Source organism: Kogia breviceps, chromosome 15, assembly GCF_026419965.1.
Source record: "Kogia breviceps isolate mKogBre1 chromosome 15, mKogBre1 haplotype 1, whole genome shotgun sequence".
Lineage (NCBI taxonomy): Eukaryota > Metazoa > Chordata > Mammalia > Artiodactyla > Physeteridae > Kogia > Kogia breviceps.
This window is the reverse complement of record NC_081324.1, coordinates 69726350-69742276: the sequence shown is the minus strand read 5'-3', so window position 1 is coordinate 69742276 and position 15927 is coordinate 69726350. Positions and strand designations below refer to the sequence as shown.

General features: G+C 46.5%; 1 protein-coding gene across 1 annotated transcript in view; it reads left to right on the top strand.

Moving 5' to 3' along the window:
• Positions 1-15927, top strand: part of LOC136792672 (uncharacterized) — a 390674-nt gene that overhangs the window by 217748 nt on the left and 156999 nt on the right. Inside the window, exon 5 of the mRNA XM_067014857.1 lies at positions 2748-2852. The gene's annotated coding sequence lies outside the window, so the exon portion shown is untranslated. The remainder of the gene's footprint in view (positions 1-2747; positions 2853-15927) is intronic.

The following is a 15927-nucleotide window of genomic DNA, read 5'->3' as shown; positions in this document are numbered from 1 at the left end:
GATTTCTGGGTTAGAAACCAGCTCTACTATCCACTGTAGATGCCGGTACAAGTTCCTGAAGCAACTTCCCTTGGAAGAATGAGGGTTAACAGAGTTCTAGAGCTATGGGAGCCGATTAAATGTGATGCTACATGTGAACAGCTTGGCACGTGCCAGCCCAGAGCAGCAAGCGGTTCACGTCCCCCTCTTTGATGGGTTATCTCCGTTGAGAGGCGGGGAACCACGTGCCCCAAGGCCACTCACCACGAGTCTGCACTTGAACCCAGGTCTCCCAGCTGCCATTGCAGTGCTCTGTCCCAGCACAGGTGAACTTCGGATGCCCCATGGAGAGCTACCCTTCTCCTGCCGTTCACCAGCCTGTCATAAATATACCAGAAAATAAACCCAAGATCAAGTCCTGAGAGCCACGTACCCTTGGGTGGCTGCACGGCTCTCTTCCAGGGCACCCTGGCTGGTGGGAGGGGGCAGAGGAGAAAGCATCCAACACAGCATTGCCGTGGCAGCAATGGCAACTTCTCCTAATTATTTCCCAGCTCCCGGATTCATTAACGAGCCTAATATTAATTCAGATGGTTGCATTTATCCCCATCTGTCCCAGATTCGTCCCTGAGACACTGGCGACGCTAACATGGGGCCTTCAGCTACGAAGGCTCACCGATTAAAGCTGTTGCTCGGAAGGAGGAGGGGCCCCAGCAATTTCTGGTTTAGAATGAGGAAGGAGAGCCCCTACCAAAGCCAGACACACCACCCCCAAGCCTCCAGACCCCCAAGCCAGGCAGCCCACGGCCCACGGGCAGATAAGCTTCCACCCTGGCCTCAGAATCAGAGAAATTCCTTTTAAATGACTCTGCAGACCTCCCCACCCACTGAGCTCCCCTCTTTGGTTAACAGATGGGCTCGGCTAACCATTCCCAGCTTTCCGATAAAGCGGTGTCAGGCAGTGAGGCCCCCTCAGAAAGGCATGCTTGGATAATAAATTCCAAGGCACCCCCGGCATCTGCAGGCTGCCAATCACGGGGGCGCGGGGCACACCAGGGCTCCCAGCCTGCTGCTGCAAAGGAGCTGGGGTGGGACCTCAGCGGGTGGGGCTGCAGCCCACCCCTGCCCACACTTACCTGCCCCCGCTGCCCTGTCCTGCTCAGCCTGTGACCTTCTATTCAGCATGCAGGCAGCACTTGAATGCAGTGCCGTGACCTTGAGCCTCAAAGGCAGAGTTGGAGCTGCTGCCACATTTTGGCTCAGCAACATTCCACTGCTTAATCTCAGGCAAGCCTTCCCCATCAGAGCCTTGGTTTCTCCATCTATAAAGTGGGAGTTAAAGACATCCCCTCTCTCATAGATTCCATTTAAGGGTGTAAACAAAATGCACGACACAATCTCTGGTCCATGATTATAAGTGGTATGGTGGTGTCATAATTTAGAAAGCCATTTAGCCTGAAAAATAGACTTTATGATTTCTGCTTCATATGATTCATGTGTTGCAGATGTGATAGTAGGTATGCATGTCTTAACCTGGTACACAGTAGGCATTCATGAAGTGTTATCTGCCTCCGTTGAATCTCCAGTTTGTTCATTCATTCATTTATTAATTAATGTAAGAGGCATTCACTAAACACTATGCCAGCCTCTGTTAGGCCTGGAGAAACAAAAAACAAAACACATGGTTTCTACCTTCAAGTCACTCATGGTCTAGGGGGCTGACGGAGCAGTCCCTGCAAAGGTACAGGTTCTGAAGGTCTCAGAAGTTTGCCATCTGTCTGGAAAGAGGCCAGGCTTCCCAGATGAGCCCTCCCCATAATAATAGAGGATATCTGTACCATATTGCTTGAGCTCCTTCTGATTGCTGAGGTTTCCTGAGGCCAGGGATGCAAAATGAGCAGTATGTGTGCTGTTGAATCCCATACTGGGCCAAGACAGACATCACTAACTGAGCACCATTCTCTTTTGCATTGAGCCTGGGAACGATTCCTTGCTCCTAGCAGTCACAGACAATTGATTGAAACTGGCACTCAAGTTTTAATCAAACATCATCCCAGACTTAGATTAGGGATCAGCTATGTCCAGCTATGTGAGCTACATCTGGCCTTCCACTTCCTTTTGTGAATAAAGTTTTATTAGGACACAGCCGTGCTCATTCACTTACATATTATCTGTGACTATTTTTGCACCACAAGGGCAGAGTTGAGCAGTTGTAGCAGAGACCAGATGGCTTGCAAAGCCCAAAGTATTTACTCTCTGGCCCTTTACAGGAACATTCTTTGCTGCCGGGGTTTACTATAAGGAAGTGAGCAGGATTGTTAACATTGAACTGAGATCGTTAGCACCTCACCAAGTCCTGTCCACTTTCATACTCACATCTGCTTGCTATGAATGCCCGTGATTCTCTGCTTCTGAGTGTTGTCCTGGCCTTGGCAGCCTGCACAGCCTAACAGAGGGCAGGCTGGAGGTGCCAGTGAGTTAATGTCCCTGAATGGAGGTAGGGTTGAGGTGGGTAAATGCCCCAGTCCCCTGAGCCCCAAGGCCACCACTGCATGTGGCAGAATCTCATGCTAAACCATCAGAGAAGGGGTTTCTATGCCTTGCCCTGGCTTCCCAGTGGCCGTGTCTGCACAAGGTTCTATTAGCTAAACTCTTAGCCTTGTCTCCAAAAGTACGTTCCCACCCTGAAATGCCCTACTTCCCTGCCCAGGGCAGACATCATTAATCAATCACAGCCTGACTTTCTCTTTGCATCTTTTCCGGTAAAGCACGCCAGACAGATGCTATCGACAGATGGGAACTGGTGCACCAGATTGAATGCATTATACGGGGGAATGCCCATGATATAAAGCTGAGTGGAAGGAAGCACAATGGTAAGTACGACATAAAATAGTTCTTCAAAAGAGAAACTAAGCGTGCCAGTGCAAATGCTCAATGTAGGAAAGTGATATCTCATAGATGTGTGTGCTTGTGGGGGGCAGGATTGCAATGTTCTTTTTCTCTTTTGTGTTGCCTCTACACTGAGTATCTCCTCATTTGATGCATGTGTTCATTGAGCACCTATTGTGTGCCAGTCCTGTGTTAGGGGTGCAAGGACGATCAAGACGAATGTGTAATCGCTTAATTGAAAAGACAATTACAATGCAATGTGATAAGGTAGGGACAGGACCCATTGGGGCATGCTCAGATTAGATCTCAGTGCACCTGTGCTTCTTTTCCATGATGCTCATCGTGGTTATAGGATGCTGTAGTTACTTGTGAGATTAAGCGCTGAATCTCCCTCCCAGAAATCTCCCTTTCTATCTCTCTCTCTTCCTCTTAGACTACAGACTCTGTGAGGGCAGATACTGCATCTTTTTGTTTCCTGCCACATCCCCAGTGCCTAGAATAGTGCCTGGCATAGGGCATGGGCTCAATCGATATTTCATTAGGAAGCAGATCCATTTACTAAAAAGTGGGAGTTGGGGGCATGGGGTCTAGACTGTGATAAGAGATAAAGGTGGAGGACTGACTTGTAAACTACACAAAAGAGTTTTCACTTCGTCCTGAAGGTAGTAAGGCACCTGCTGAAGGATTTCAATGTAATCAGACAAAAGAAAAACAAACAAAATAGTTTCATCTTTGCAGATCAACACAAGAATGAACTACCCATGCTAGTATCCAATTATTAGCTGATCTGTTCTGAACAGGGTTTAATTTTCAGTTCACACATAGGCTCTGGTCCCTGAGAGCTTTAGCTAAAAGCACAGGAACTGACAACACAGACTTGAAATGCTGATGGACAGATTTGTACCCCTGGAGTGTCAATATGTAACACGTGATTTGGCCTTAAGCTGTCAGGTCACCTTGGTTACTCTTCTTAAAGTGTTTCCTACCCACTGAGGCAGAGGAGGGTTTCCAAGGCAGGCAGTGGGGAGGGAAACAAAAGGGACCACTTTCTGCCTGTGATGCCCAGGTTCCTGAACCACTTGGAGCCTCAATTTCCTCCTCAGTAAAATGGGGTCAGTGAGGTTGATTCCCACAGAGTGGTTGTGAGGAGGAAGTTGCTTGACACGTTCTGAGAACTCATCATCAAAGGCTGCACTGGCGATGCTGCTGATGCTGAGGATGATGGGATACTGGAGCTGGTAGAGGTCCAGTTTTGCAGGGAAGGAGGGAAACTGAGACCCAGAATGGGAAGTGGCTGGCTCAAGGTCACCCAGGGAATCACTAGCAGAGCTGGAATCCCAGGGAAGTTCTCAAGAACCGATTCACATACTCTTTCCTCTGGGACTACAGTTCCCAAATTGTGAGCCGGGGCACCCTGGGGCACCACAGCAGCCTCCCAGGAAAGCTGCAAGATATTTTTAATTGTCAAGGCCGTCCTAGCAATACTTGGCATCTCTCAAATGTCACATGAACTACTAGCTTGAGGTCATTCCCAGTTCCAGCATTAGAGCAAACCACATTCTTTTTGATTATGTCATATCTTTGTGACCCTGGGTTTTCGGTGGTTGCTGTGATAAAAAGCAAGGTCTGTGCCAAAATCAACATAGAATGGGAAATGAGGGTGGCAGAGTCCAATCTGATTCCAAGGTTTCAGAAGCTGTGCAGAGCCCAACAGGCATATACATTTCGATAGTAAGTAACTGTTTATTTAAGACTGAAATAAAAATATTCTTCTTCTATCAACTTAAGTGAATTCTTTTTTCAAACTGCTACTAAGTAGTTAGGACATCCATGTTCATTAAGTTTGCACCTAAATACCTAATAAACAGAATTATGAGGGATTTCTTTTGGTGAAACAATGCTGGAACACTCAGGCTGCTGTGAACCCAGAAAGTTTAAGAACCTCTGCTCCATGAAAGGAGGCTCCAAGATTGTAGGGAAGGAGGCAGGCAGCTCTGAGCCTCCGTCAGGATGAGCCTCCGTCAGGACTGAGGCATGAGGGAGGGAGGTTAATACCTTGCAAACAAGACAAAGCAGGAAACAGGAAACCTGATCTCTCAGCTGCTGCCAAGCCGCTGTTTATTTAGAACCAGTGGTGTGAGTACATTGGAAACTGTGTCCTCGCAGTTCCCCAGCAAGACGGACTACTCACTCATTCCGTGAACGTGTACCCAGTGTTTACTCTGTGTCAGACACTGTGCTGATACAGTGATAAATAAGGTATAGTCTCTGTCTTCAAAGGTAGGAGAGGGAAGAGAGGAGGAAGGTTGAGAGGCAGGAAGGAAGATGGCACTATTTTTATTTTTACAAATAAAGCTCTGTGAAACAGTTTCAGAGAGGTTAGGTAAGTGACCCAGAGTCACACAGCATCAGGATGTTAGATCATGACTCACTGCCAAGGCAATGACCTGTACCCCTGTGTGTGGGCATTCGTGGTCTAATCTGAGAGCTCAAATGCTGGCATGCAAAGTAATATTTGGAGACAGGATTTGACACCACTTAAGAAGGGTATGAACAGTATGGTACTGGCACAAGGACTGAAATATCAATCAATGGAATAGAATTGAGAGTCCAGAAGTAAACATCGATGGTCAATTTTTTCTGAGAAAGATGCCAAGAAAACTAATTTGGGGGAAATAGTCTTTTCAACAAAGGATGCTGGGGACAAATGGATATCTACATGCAAAAAAACAACTCAAAATGGATCACAGACCTAAATGTAAGACTCAAAATTATAAAACTCCTAGGAGAAACTATCGGAGTAAATCTTCATGAGCCTGGATTAGGCAATGGTTTCTGAGATATGATACCAAAAGCACAAGAGACAAAATTAAAAACAGACAAATTGGACTTCATCAAAATAAGAAATTTTATTCTGCAAATGATATTCTCAAGAAAGATGGTGATGGATGTTAACCAGACATATTGTGGTGATCGTTTCCCAATATATACAAATATTGAACCATTAGATGTTGTGCACCTGAAACTAATATAATATGTATGCTATAATCCATATTATATTATTATATGTAAACTAATATAATATGTATAATATAATATGCTATATGTCAACGATACCTCAAAAAAAAAGCAACAAAAAAATAAAATGAAAGGATAATCCACAGAGGGAAGAAATTTGTTTCAAATCATATGTCTAATAAGGAACTTGTATCTAGAATATGTAAAAGTGTTTAAAACTCAATGAGAAAAAGACAATCCAATTGAAAAATGAGCAAAACATTTGAATAGGCATTTTCCCAAAGAACATGTCCAAATGGCCAGTAAGAACGTGTAAAGATACTCAGCATTATTAGTCAGTAGGAAATTACAGATCAAAACCATTAAGATGGCTGTAATCAAAGAGACAGACAATAACAAGTACCAGTGAGGATGTGGAGAAATTGGAACCCTCATACCCTGCTGCTGGGAATGTAAAACGGCACAACCCTTTGTAAAGCAGTCTGGCATTTCCTCAGAATGTCAACCGTAACCTTATGACATGACCCAGCAATCCCACTTCTAGGAATCTACCTAATAGAAATGACAACATATGTCCATCTCAAAACTTGGACGTGAATGTTCGTAGCAGCACTATTCACAGTAGCCAAAAGGTGGAAACAACTCACGTGTCCCTCAGCTGATGAATGGATAAACAAAATGAGGTCTATCCATACAGTGGAATATTGTTTAATGACATAAAGGAACGGGTTACACTAATGAATGAGTGACATTGCATCTCCTACTGAATGTCCTTAACAATCATATAAAGTTAACACATTACCACCATTTTGACAATGGGGAAATTCAGTCATAAAGAGGCTAAAAGACGTACCCAAGGGCCTGAAGGTGAGACTTCTAGGAGTCAGCACGGACAAAGCTAAGTTGACTAGGTGCTCGATTCTTAGAGGGTCCCAAACTCACTGGCCATTCATTCAGTCTCATTCCCTCATTTAATTTAATACTATTTATTGGGTTCTGTTGGAGCTGCTGCTGCGGTCTTGCTCATGTCTCCTTGGCTTGACCTTTCCAGGGCATTCCAGCCCAACTTCCAACTGCCAGTACGTGTGTCTCTTTGCTCAAGGGTTTCTTTTTCTCTTTTTTTTTTTTTTTTTTTTTTTTTTTTTTTTTTGTGGTACGCGGGCCTCTCACTGCTGTGACCTCTCCCGTTGCGGAGCACAGGCTCCGGACGCGCAGGCTCAGCGGCCATGGCTCACGGGCCCAGCCGCTCCGCGGCACGTGGGATCCTCCCGGACCGGGGCACGAACCCGCGTCCCCTGCATCGGCAGGCGGACTCCCAACCACTGCACCACCAGGGAAGCCCTCAAGGGTTTCTTTGGGCACTGAGGCTTTCTCTGCCCATGAACATGGGCACATGAAATTAACGAGCTCTCCTCCCCCACCCCCACCTTCACCCCACAATGCGCGGGAGTTGATGTACAAATACCTTAGCTCTCTTCTTCACCCAGTGCCACACTGTCTCCCAGAGGTCCCTGGCAGTGTTGGGCTCCAGTGGCCCATGGTGGTAACCCCACTGTGGTGTCCTCTCCATCCTGGCCGATTTCCCCACTCCTGTACAGGTGCCTCCTGGGATCACCTACGTGCACTGAAGTCCTTGTCTCAGGGCCTGTTTCTGGAGGAGCTCAAACTCAGACGGGCACCTCCTCCATGCCAGGCACTAGGTACCGATACAGGCTGGTGAACAAACTGGTGAGGTTTGGTCCTCTTAGGGCACCCAGGCTCAGGAGCCAGCCAACAGGCAATGATGACACACAATGGTATATAGAAGTGCTGGTTCCTGATGTCCCATTGCCTTGGAACTAGCATCTTCTTCCTTCTCCTCTTCTCAGCCCAGAACCTGATATCCCACTGAACACCAAGATTCCCCGTGGCAGCCCTACCTCTGCCTTTTGACAGCTTGACTCCCTTGACAGCTTACTCCTGAGTAAGGCAGTAGTTACCCTGTCTGACACGTGCTGTCGCAGAAACCAGGGCACACTACCCAGGACCCAACTGGGCAGGGGGTGGCTGGGAAGTAGAGACAAGAGTTTTCCTCCCTCCATCCTGCTCGCACCTTCTGTTCCCCACACCCCAGTTCCAGCCTAAAGCAATTAAGTCATTTGCTGCTGGGACCTGGAGGTGGCAGTAACATATAATCACAAACATAAACAGTTTTTTTATGGTAATTATGAATTCTGCCTATTTTTTTTTTATCAGTGCAACCCAGACCGAAGATTATTTTCTGCTTGACATAATTCTAATTTTGATCCATTCTCCCCTCACCTCCGCCCAACTTCAGAAGGATTAAGATGGGGCTACAGCTGATAATTTGGCATATGACAGAATCAAGGCCTCTGTTTGCAGGTCTTGTACTACATGGATTGGACCGTAGTGGATTTGCTGCAGACGCTCCATCCTGCATTGGGTTAAATATCCAAATGGTAACATCCACCATTCCATGGCTGGGCCTAGCCTACACAGCCGTCACGTCTTGTCTGGGTTTCAGCAATATTTTCTCCACTGGTCTCCTGGACTCCAGCATCTTTCCTTTGGCTGGGACCAAATTATTCTTTTCAAAACCATGAATCTTTCTGCCTAACTGCTCTTCTCCAGGTGTCCAATGTCTTGCTAAATGGCACCACTGACATCCCAAGGCATCAGCTAAAATCCCAGGAGTCTTTGTGTATTCCAAACTCGGTCTCATCCCTTCTACTTCCCAAATATCCCCTCCCACAAATATCCACAGTTCTCCATCTACTCCACGATAACCTGGTTCCAAGTCATCTTCTCTCACCTGGGTAGCTGAAGACACTTCCCCACTGGCTGCCCAGCTTCCTTTTTGGTCTGCTCTCTTCTCTCCCTTCCTCCACCCCCCCACTCATAATCTACTCTTCACCCAGCAGCCAGAGTGAACTTTGAAGACATAAATCAAGTCATGCAATGCCCTTTCATTGCACTTAGAAAAAAATATCCAAACTCCTTGCTAGGAGCCTGCATGCCTGGCCTCTGCCTCCGTCCCCACCTCTCATCCTGTACCAGTCTCACCTTCGCACGCTGTGCTCCAGGCATGCAAGCCTCACTTCTATTTCTCAGGCACGATAAGCCCCATTCAGCCTATAGGGTCTTTGCCTTTGCTGCTCCCCTCCTCCAGCACTGTTCCCACCTGTCTTGACAGAGGAAGCATCTACTTCTCATTTATGTCCTAGCGGGACTTAGTCAGACTTTCTTTGACCACCCTCGCCCAAGCAAATTCTTTCCCTGCGCATCCCACCGCAGCATTCTGTTTTAGTTTCTTCCTAGTCCTTATCTAAAATGATTGTGGGCTTCCCTGGTGGCGCAGTGGTTGAGATTCCGCCTGCCGATGCAGGGGACACGAGTTCGTGCCCCGGTCCGGGGGGATCCCACGTGCTGCGGAGCGGCTGGCTCCGTGGGCCATGGCCGCTGAGCCTGCGCGTCCGGAGCCTGTGCTCCGCAACGGGAGAGGCCACAGTGGTGAGAGGCCCGCGTACCGCAAAAAAAAATAAAAATAAAAAAATAAAATAAAATAAAATAAAATGATTGTATGCGTATGTGAATTTACTTGGTTGCTACCTGTGTCCTCCTGCTGAAATGTACACCCCACGAGGGCAGGGATTTTGTCTGATTTTCTCACTACTCTTATCTCCAGGGTCTCATGGAGGACCTGGCACATAGTAGGTGTGCAATAAGCAACTGCCAAGTGAGCAAAAGAAGAGCACCCTTCGTGGTTCCCTGGAAAGCCTTTCAGGAGAGGCTGCCAGACCGCCTCTATCCTACAACTACAATTATATATTTATGGGGTAATCAGCAATTGAAAAGTTCCCCGTTGTAGTAGCTGGAGCTTAACATACAAATAAACTGAACAGCATTAAGGACGTTTTGTGGCCACTGGGGTGGATCAAGTGAGCTAATCGCCCAACTCCCAGCAATTAAGTCAATTAACCAGTTAGACATATGCTGAGCCATTTCCCAGCTTGAGTTTCCTGGGGGCATCTGTGAAATTTGTGCAACTTATTTATGGTCTAAGCTTCTGGTGGTCGTTCCTAACTGGGATGACTGGGGAAGCGAGAGAGAGAGAGAGGTGGCTGGTTAAATAAGAGAAAAGTCAAGGCTGCATCGAACATGTGATAAGCTGTGTGTTTCCCTCTGAAGGCACTTTCCACTCCTTCCTTTCCTGTCTGCAGAAAGGATGGGGGATGCAGTTATTTCTTGCCTTGACCTACTCACCATGTTCAGTGCTGTTTTAACACCTGGTAAGTCACTGCGGGAAGGAGAAAGAGAGGAGAGAAGTGAATGCAGGGTAACCTGTTGGGACACAGACTCAGTCCTGGGTTCAAATCCTGACTCCCCCCTCAGTAGCTGAGCCTCTGTGTCCTCATCTGGGAAGTGGGGAAGTACAGAGCCTGTCTCACAGGGTTGTGGTGGGGATAAAAGAAGACGAACAGTGTAAAGTCTTTAAAGCAGAGCTGGACACAGGGAAAGTGCTACATCAATGGTAGTAATGATTGCTATCATCACTGAAAGGCTAAAGGGCGGGAGATTGAAAGAATGTGGATAAAGGATGACTTCCGACACTGACAACACACCTGGCTGGAAACGCAGCTCTTCCTGGTGTTACATTGCTTTATGCAATGAACTTTGCCTCTCTGAGCCTCAGTGTACTCATCTGAGAAATGGGTCTAATAATGCCAGCAGGGGTTTTAAGATCAAGCGGGTCTGACCCTTGAAAGGCGCTGGCCTGCTGCTCCTCATCCCACTGGATTCTTCCTTGCATTTGCAGAAGAAGAAATGCAAAGGACTTGCCCCAGGTCGCGGAGTAAGTTCAGAGATGGAGCCCAGGTCTCTGATTCTGCTTTCAGAGCTGCTTCCACGTTGCCTTGCTTAGGCACTTTACAGTCATGTAAAACAAAGCCGTCCTTTCAAGGAGAGAGATGCTCCCGGAGATAATTAGCATGTATCGATCTGCTGTTTTCCTTTTTCCCCCGAGCACTACACAAAGCCTTTCACCGATATTGTATAATTTAAACCTTACAAAGAAATTCTGTGAAGTGTGTTTTATGGACAAAGAAAGGACTCAGAAAGGGCAGGTAACTCGCCCTAGATAACACAGCCAGAAAGGGAACACAGGCAGAACCAGGTTCTGCGCGAGTCCGATGCTCTTACCCACTGTGCCCTCCTGCCCATGGCATGCGTGCTGCAGTTTTCTCCATGTGGAGCTCCAGTTTGCAAGGAAGCGAAAGCATCCCAATTTCAAGATTAATCAATGGTTTTTGGAGAGGGGCCCTTACTCCCCTCCCCCCCCCCCCGCCCCAGCCCCAGCTGTCAGCTTCCTCCTCTCCTTCTCTCACTCCCACCCCCAGGCTCCCAGAAGGCAGCGGGTCCTTGGCTGAGGGTGGAAAGCAGCCAGATGGATTGGGCTCCTGAGACGGAGACTGAACCTCCACATCAGAGACTGGCCCCACCCTCTACGTCCAGGGAGCCATGCTGGACCTGCCAATATCCTGGGCCTTCAGGCTCAGCTCAGCCACATCCCTGCGTGGGATTTTGGAAAGCACTGGAAGCAGACATCGCCGCACCTAAGACATATCTCTGATCTTCTGTAGCCAGGGCAGCAGGGTTGCCTGAAACTCTTTCTTCCTGGCAACAGTCCACACCAGCCAGTGCCAGAAAGAGGGAGGAACAAATCCCCAGCTGAGAGCATTTCTCAGGTTCCAGCAAGGGCTGAGGCACCGGTTGCTGACTACTGGCTCACTTTGGCAGCGTGGTAAGATGGAGGGGCATTTTTCCTACCTCCTCCTTCTACCTGGATAGAGCTTTACAGTTTGCAAAATTTATTATTATTGGGATGCAAGACAATTTATTCAGTATGGTCATAATAACAATTACATTCATGCCTTTTTGCAACCCATGTGTCCATGTCTATATATCTACAGCTTTATCTACTTATCCTTATGCAGGTTCTCAGTCTGACTTATAAATTAACAGGCAGGAAAACAAACAGTCATGTGCTAATAGAGAGGAGGACAAAAGGGCAGTAGTTATTAAACTTTGGTGTGTGCAAGAATTACCTGGGAACTTTATTAAAAATGTAGAGTGCTGGGCTTCCCTGGTGGCGCAGTGGTTGAGAATCCGCCTGCTGATGCAGGGGACACAGGTTCGTGCCCCGGTCCGGGAAGATCCCACATGCCGCGGAGCGGCTGGGCCCGTGAGCCATGGCCGCTGGGCCTGCGCGTCCGGAGCCTGTGCTCCACAACGGGAGAGGCCGCGACAGTGAGAGGCCCGCGTACCGCAAAAAAAAAAAAAAAAAAAAAAAAAAAAATGTAGAGTGCTGGTGCCAACACCAGAGCTTTCAACGCGGTAGGTCTAGATCAAGGCTTGGGAATCTAGATGTTCAAAATGCTACTGAACTGTACACTTCGTCCTCGTTCATTTTATGGTATGTAAATTCCACCACAAGTTAAAAAAAAAATCACCCCAGTGAGTCACATGCTACAGACTAGAACAGTAGGTAAGGCTTCCTGTGAAAGATGCTCTCCGAATCTCCATGGAGATTTCCAGGTGGGCAAGGCAGGGAAGGGCGTTCCAGGCAGAGGGCACAGCACCGGGGAAGTTTGGAGCAAGAGACAATATGGGAATGTGGAAAACTAGGAGGCTCGATGGGTGGGGGTGGGGGGGTGTAGGGGCCAGGACCCAGGCGACCTCACGGGCCAGGCTGAGACGTTGAGTGTTACCCTGATGGCCCTGCGTGTCCTTGAAGTGTGTTTGATAAGGTTGTGCTTAGAAACGATCACAGGCTGATCCACAGGCGCTTGATCAGACGGGCAGACATACAAGGCATAGTAACTAATTCTAGTGAAACAAAGTCTCAAGGTAAATAATGCAGAAATCCATAAAGTCAAAGGAGACCACTTCCCTAAACCACCCTGTTTTAGGCCTTTGTAATATACATACTTAACTTAGCTACATACGTTAGACCACGATATATGTGCTATCTAGAAATTACTTTTCTCTCTTTTTTTTTTTTTTTTTTTTTTTTTTTGCGGTACGCGGGCCTCTCACTGTTGTGGCTTCTCCCGTTGCGGAGCACAGGCTCCGGACGCGCAGGCTCAGCGGCCATGGCTCACGGGCCCAGCCGCTCCGCGGCACGTGGGATCTTCCCAGACCGGGGCACGAACCCGTGTCCCCTGCATCGGCAGGTGGACTCTCAACCACTGCGCCACCAGGGAAGCCCAAGAAATTACTTTTCTCTCTTAATTCAAAACAGACATTCCTGCAATACTGCACCTGTTAAACTGTCTCTTTCTTTTTAATGGCTGCATTGTATTCTATTAGATGGATATATTCAGTTGAACTTGTAGATATACCACCAGTTTTGACTTAGAAAAATAGCCATTTTGGTTTACTGAACCATTCCCTTCTTGATGGGTGATTAGGTTTTTTTCCCCAATTTTCTTCCCTGCTATACTTAACAATGTTCCAGTGGCCCTCAATGAGTATAAGCCTCTAAGCATCTGTGCAAGTATTGCTCTAAGGTAGATTTCTAAAATGGAATTGCTGCGTCAAAGGGTGGACAATATTTAAAATTCTGGTGGGTGCTGCTAAGTGTTCTCTAAGAAAAAAAAGTCATCCATTTATACTCCCAGTGAGAGGAAACGGATACAGGGAGACTGTGTCAAAAACGTTATCTCTCAACGCTCACACAAAGATACTGCATAATAAATGACCACAAAATCTCAAGGCATACAAACAAAAGTAAGTATTTACTCTTGGGCTCTATAAAGATTATACCCACGGTGTTCAAAAGTGCGTATTTTGTAACATCCTCACGAGCCGTGTATGTTATCATTAAAGAAAAATGTGCTGATTGGACCATTTAAAACTGTTCTTGTAAATTGTATTTCTTTTACTGTGAGTGAAGTTTAGCTTGTGTTATGTACTTATTTGGTCATTGCTACGCCTTCTTTGATTAATTTCACAGTTATATACTTGCTTCGTTTTTTTTTCCTATTTACTTTTGTTCTTTGTTTTCTTAATAATATCCAAGAATTCTTTATATAATGTGACCCTTTGCCCAGTGTATATGAAGCAAGTAATTTTTCCCAGTGTTTTTTATGTTTTCTATGTCTTTTAATTTTTGAAACTGTAAATATTTTCATTTATATGGAGTTTAATCAATCTGTGTTTTCTCTTATTTTGTTTCTCATTATTTTGTTTTTATACTTAAAAACAGTCTCCCTGCTTAAGGTCACAAATTGCTAACCCCCATTTTTATTTGGGGGTCATAGAGTTTTATGTTTTACTGTTAACTCCAGTCCATCAGGAATTGATTTTGCTGAATGGCTTTGAAGCAACGGTTTAACTCTAATTTTGTCGTTCTGTGGTCAGACAATTGTACCGGTGTTGTTTGTGGGATAATCTTTACCCAACTGAGTTGAAAAGCTACCTGTAGTACATGCACATTTATACATGTACACTGACCTGTTTTTTAAATTAATAAGCAGAAATGCCTCTAACCTTTCCCTAGATTACATTTCCTGGTCTCAGCTCTGCTTCTGAGAAAGGCCTTCCCCCTGTTTTCACTCATTCATTCATCCCTCTGGGAATACACTCTTTCATTCACTCCTTCACTTTTACTCTTTCACATGAGTTCTAAATGGGTGTGTGGGTCCTAGGATTAATGATACACAGTCACCTCAGGCGTGTTTTCCATACCAGGCACTGGGCTCTGCAGGTCCCCTGCTCCAATTTACTGCCTTCTCCCAATAACCCTGTGAAGTAGGCACTCTTTTTAGCCCCACATTACAGATGAGGAAACTGAGGCTCAGAGAGAGAGGCTAATTAACTTGCCGCAAGTCCCCTAGGTACTAAGCTCCAGAGAAGACATTCAAACCCAGGTCAGCCTAATGCCGGTTTTAACTCTAACTTTGCTGCTTTCCTTGTATGACGATCGCTCACACTCATCACACATCTACTGTGTGCTGGAAGGCAGTGGGACTCCCCAGGTGGCCCGACTCTGTCCCTGCCCAGGGGAGATGGCAGTGTTGTGGCGGAGGCAGGTCACTGAACAGAGGATTATAATCCAGGATGACGGAGGCTAAAATATGCTGGTAAAGAACAAACCCTGGTGAGGGTTTTCCTGGCAAAGCAAAGGTTTCCGGCCTCTGGAAAAAGATGACTTTGCTGTCAGCCTGGGAGATTAAAAAGCACGTTTACAGGTAAGACCTGAAGGTCCAGAGCCAGGATTTTCTAGCCCTATCTCCCATCCATTTGCACTCTGGATGCAGCTCCTGCGCCAGGAAAGAAGGACTTTGGGCAGCCTGCATGGGAAAGAGTACAGGCAATGAGAAAAGAAGCAAAAAAAAAAAAAAAAAAAAAAAAAAATCAACACCCTTCAAATCGGCCTTCTGGGCCCCATAGCTTCTGAAAACCTCACCATCTGTCCACATAAGCATGTTCCAAAGTTTTAAGTACCTCTTTTCATGAAGTCCGTTAAAGTTAACCTGGCTTCATAATATATGGGGGAAATCTGCTATAAATAGAGGTAAATAGAGATTGTAAAGATAAATAACAATACCGGCACGTGAGGACCGATAATGTACTCTATTTATGGCCCGACTCTAAAAAGGGATGTCCAGCGACGCTGCGTCTTCAATGACTTACTTTTGCCGAGGCAGCCTGTGTTCCCTGTTAGGGTGCTAAAGATTCAGTGACACAAAAAAGCTTACAGATAATTAAATATTGATTTTTGTTTTCTAATCCTATATAAAAATTGTCCTGGGTCTCCCAATGATGGTTTTATCTCACCAGGACATGGAAAGAGGGGAGATGTCTGTTAACCCTCTTTGCACCCCCTGCTGTGTAATATTGGGGCGTTTCTTCAGGGAGGGTGGGAGGTGTCCAGGGCACATGACCTCTGCAGCCACACAGGACCCTGTGCTCAGAAGGGCCCTACACTTGGCTTTATGCTCGTCTTGTACCCTCTTAAGATTCTTAATAATTTTTGCC